The sequence below is a fragment of the Sphaerodactylus townsendi genome, unplaced genomic scaffold (assembly GCF_021028975.2).
Source record: "Sphaerodactylus townsendi isolate TG3544 unplaced genomic scaffold, MPM_Stown_v2.3 scaffold_105, whole genome shotgun sequence".
Classification (NCBI taxonomy): domain Eukaryota; kingdom Metazoa; phylum Chordata; class Lepidosauria; order Squamata; family Sphaerodactylidae; genus Sphaerodactylus; species Sphaerodactylus townsendi.
In genome coordinates, this window is record NW_025949573.1 from 12,934 (window position 1) to 17,345 (window position 4,412).

General features: G+C 51.2%; 1 long non-coding RNA gene across 1 annotated transcript; it reads left to right on the forward strand.

Annotated features, from left to right (window-relative positions):
• The first annotated feature begins 3,347 nt into the window (after positions 1-3,347).
• LOC125424803 lies at positions 3,348-4,091 on the forward strand. Its single transcript, XR_007243291.1, has 3 exons — positions 3,348-3,523; positions 3,662-3,769; positions 3,960-4,091. It is a non-coding gene; the product is annotated as an uncharacterized LOC125424803 (long non-coding RNA).
• The last annotated feature ends 321 nt before the right edge of the window (positions 4,092-4,412 follow it).

Below are 4,412 nucleotides of genomic sequence, written 5' to 3' on the forward strand. Positions count from 1 at the left end.
CATTCAGCCAATGGTGGCCCTCCGTACCTTTTTCTGTTTAAAATAGAGAATAGAGAAAATGAAGAAACTTCAGAGCAGGGGCTCTGATGAGGAGAGTAAAGCCCATAGCAAAGGGGCATGCTGCGGCTGAGTCATCCCATAGCACACTCATGATGCCTCACGCTGCCAGCTCTTCAGAGACACAGAAACAATGGAGCCATGAAACTAACCTGTCTGTTTTCAAACAACCTCCAAGGTTATCGCGTGGATTTGCCAAAATAGGAAAACTTCCCACAGTCGCGTCAGGGCATGATTGATGGGTGCCACAGCCACCAGATTCTAAACCAAAATCGGGCGCCCCTGCGGTTCACATCAACAGGAAGAGGGGGTGAAGCCTCAATTGTTCTTATGGCTGTTTGGCTGATGACAAGGGCGCTTCTTTGAGGTGGACATTGGTCACCCGGTGTTAGAAACCGACTGGCGCACATTATTTCAAGGAGGTTGCCATTTCACACAGGAGCCATGGACAGGGGTGCCTTCTTCCCAGTTAACCCTGTATTGTCCATTCACGCAGTGGCCTGTCCCACCGTTGATTTTTTTGGCGGGGATGGCGCATTCCCCATGCGGAGGTGGCTTGTAAAAGCCATTCAGCTTCATCCGCGCATAGCGATAAAACCTATACAACAGAAGTGGAATAGAGCGGGGCCAGATGTGTTGTGGGCGTGCCTTTGGGCGATTAAAGGGGAGGTGGAAGTGCCTGTGGCACAAAGTTGCCCATAAGGGTGGAGAGGGGTTAATTCCCTGGTTGCCACTTGTGTTGTTCTACACTACAACCTATCGTCGCGGCCGGAAGATCAGGACTCTCTGGAGTGAATGGCCCGGGCTGGCCCCTGCTAACTCAGATGGAAGAGGCAGCAGCCCATCATAATTGAGCAGGGTGAGGTCCTACTCCTGAGGATCAGCATCTGGCAGGGGAAGGCGGTGAGAATGCTTACTGGCCACCTACCACCTCTACTGCAACCGCCCTGCAATGCAGCCAGTAGTCTCCCTCGTTGAATGGGCATCCGTTCATGTCTTTCGTACCACTGGTGTGTGCTTCGATGTGCAAAATGTGTATTGTGTTTTGCCATAATAAAAGTTTTTTTACTGATAAACCAAGCACTTACACACCTGCGGTCTCCTCAGAATTTCACTACCACACATCTCCCCCCTCTCCGCTCACACTGGGAGAGAGAGCATCCAGGTGAACCACCTTTTCAATTGCTAAAGGAATTGTCTCATGAGATTGATTAGTGATGGGGAGGCACGCAGTTGCAACCTTTGGGGCGTGAAAAACAGATCACGGTGGTTTTGTCGCGGGCGGGGGGGGGCAATATCTCCTGGAATTCAATGCTCCTGCCAAAGCTCCGCGCTGATGGGATCATGACAGCCCTGACCTATAAGCGTGGAAGCGGGGAAATTGTATTATCAATGGTTATGTCTGGGAACATTGAGGCCTTAAGTAAAGGCTGTGCACTGGAAGTTCATAGGACACTGCCTGCATTCCTGATGGCATGCTTATACGGATGCTTGTTTGCTGGGAGCACTCTAACAGCAGTTTCACAGCTTGCAATAGCGCTGGAGAGCATAGATGGACAGGAAGTTCGGGGTTATCCATGCTATAAGCGTCACCTCGTTTTCCCGTTAGCTCCACTTCAGGCTGCCCTTCAAAGGCGCCTGTCGCGGGCTTGATGGCCCATCCCCCTCTCGCACTTCTATAAGCCCCTCACTTAATGAGTCGATATGTCGTCCTCTCGAGGTGTGAACTGGTCTGAAGAGGAGGTGGAGGCGATGATACTGGCCGTAATCAGCAGGGGTGGCGCCAAACCCTGGTGAAGGCCGGTAAAGGCTCCAAACAGGAAAAATCTACTCTGGCCTCAGCAAGGCCATGGCAGGAGACGACACAACAGGAGCCCAACTCAGACCCAGAACAACTGGAAAGCGCTCAAAAAAGAGTTCTGCTAAAGGGCTGAGAGCGTGCCTGCAGTGGGAGAACCAAGCGTCGGCTGGGAGGCCAAAGCACTACTCCCTCATCGCTTGAGGCTTGGCTGAAGGCTACAGGTGGTCGAACGCCCGAGCAGACATCAGAAATGAAAGGGGTGAGTTTGGTGATTTTCCACAGCATGCTCTGGCAGAGACAAACCAGTTTCTGGTTTCAAATGCACCTGCTAGCTTTAATCTGAGCACCACTGTGAACCAACCAATCTTGCACCAGCACTCATCAGGAAACTTCGTTTCAGTATGGGACATATGCAGCTTTAAGATAAAATGCAATTTCAAAAGATGCGTTGCATGTGCAGTGAAGATTTTGAGTTTAGCTTAGTAGGAGTGGCTGACTTCTACTTTAGTGTTACAGAGCACTCTGCGGCAATGGGTCTCGGTGAGCACAAGCCTTAGAGCAGCGATTCGGTGAGCGAGCAAATTGCAGGTGGCAACGAACACTCAGCAGCGCCGGCTTTGGAGGGCAACAGCCAGAGCCAGACCACTCCGGGCCGTGGTGCACTTCAACGTGTGCAGCTGGTGATGTGAAGCCTTACCTTTTCAATTCAGGTTCTCATGAACAAGCCCAAATGGAATTGCTGTGTTTACCTTGGCCACCCCCAGCATTTAATGGCTGTGTCTGATCCAGCCACGCCAAGTGAAGTCTTCTGAGGGTGGGCAAGTGAGAGGGGAATGTGATGCCCTTTGAGCATGCTGCAGTAGAGGAAGGGGGCCGGAGGGCACACTCTTTCTGCTCTTCCCTTACCACTTCCCTACTCATGCAAATTAAAGCAGGCATGTGAGCGCCGTTTATCTCCCCTCCCGCACATGCATACTCTCTGTCTGGCCTTATAGTCCAGCTGCAAAGCACATTGAAATCATGGTAGGGCGCATTGTGGCGTGAGTGTTTCTGAAGCCTCTTCCTCTCCTGTAGCTTGCATTGCGTCAAAGGTTTTCCATCAACGTGCAGAAAGGTTACACTCTTTAACCAACAGCGGACACATTGAAGAGCGCGCCATATTCCCTGCCCCACCATGCAGGGTTGAGGTTGCCATGAAATTGAGAAAGTTGATGTGTGGAGTCTAAGCCAAACTTTAAAAACTGAAAAAGAACTTTACAAACTTAAGAAAGTTAAGAAATAGGGGAACTTGCATGCAGTTTGCAATGCCTACCCTTGTCTGATGGGAGGCCTACATGCTGGCCTGCAGTTCAATGAGGGTGGGAGAGGGAGAGTTTGCGGAAATTCACTGTCCAACAGCTGCCACTCCCGCACACATGCGGCATGCAATGCATTTCCCAACAACCGTGGCAGGTGTTTGACAGTGCATTTCCGCTGCACACACTGACAGGAGGAGCACTGTTGAATGTGGGAGAGGGCGCAATTTTAAAAATTAGATTTATGTTGCTATCTGGAGCTTAAAGCCATGCATCCCCCTATTTCCTTCAGGAGCAGCTTTGCCCCCCACCAAAACCAAGGAGGAGAGGAGCGAGGGGGCCACCCAGGTGCAGTGCAGTGAGGATGAGGGTAAGCCTACTTGTCACAGCGTGCCATGTTCTTTGGGAACGGTGTTGCCGCGGGATACCAACGTTGCCCTTGTTACTGAGAGTTGTGTCCAGCATCTTCAAATGCTAACTGGCTCTGCAATCTCTCCATGTTTCCAAGGAATGTCTGGGGACACAGAGGGGGCTCTGACCACGGCAGGGCGCTCTGCATCAGAAACCACAACACGTGCAGTTGGCACTCAGACAGAGCCATCGCTGGATGCCAACTGTGAGTATAGTTAACCGGGGGGAGGGGGGAAGCGGCTTGCGGCAGCAGATTTTTCTGCATGGAGCAGGATGGCTTGCGGTACTGGCAAGCTCTGAAGGGGGGGGAGATGTGGACACAAGCTGCAGGAACCAGACCCCGCGCCTTGCCTCATCTAAATTTTTCACTGTGTTATATCTTCCACACTCTTCAGACAAGGATCTGGAGCGCAGGCTGGCTGTGGTTGAGAAGTGGATGAACAGGAGGAAGGGGGCCGCCAGGAGGCTCCTGGAAAAGCGAAGGGCTGCAGAGAAGGCAGGCAAACCACATGGTAGCGGCATCCAGCGAAACAAGCTCCAAACTCCCTAACCCATCTCCCGCGCCCCTCAGTTGTCTTAACTGTTAATGCATTGCTTAACTCACACAATAAAGGCAATTGCAATTTTCACAAATGCTTGGGCACATGGTTTATTATCGCTTGCTGGTTACATCTCTGCAAAGCAGAGGATTTTCTGCTTTCCATGACCATCCTCTCCTGGCAACCGACCAGAGAGGACTTGCATGTGTAACGTTTTATAAAATATAAAACAAATTGAACTCTGATGCTTAAACGCACACCACTAACCTATGTAAAAGCAGGGGTGGGTTTTTGCTGTGGTGGTGGCAG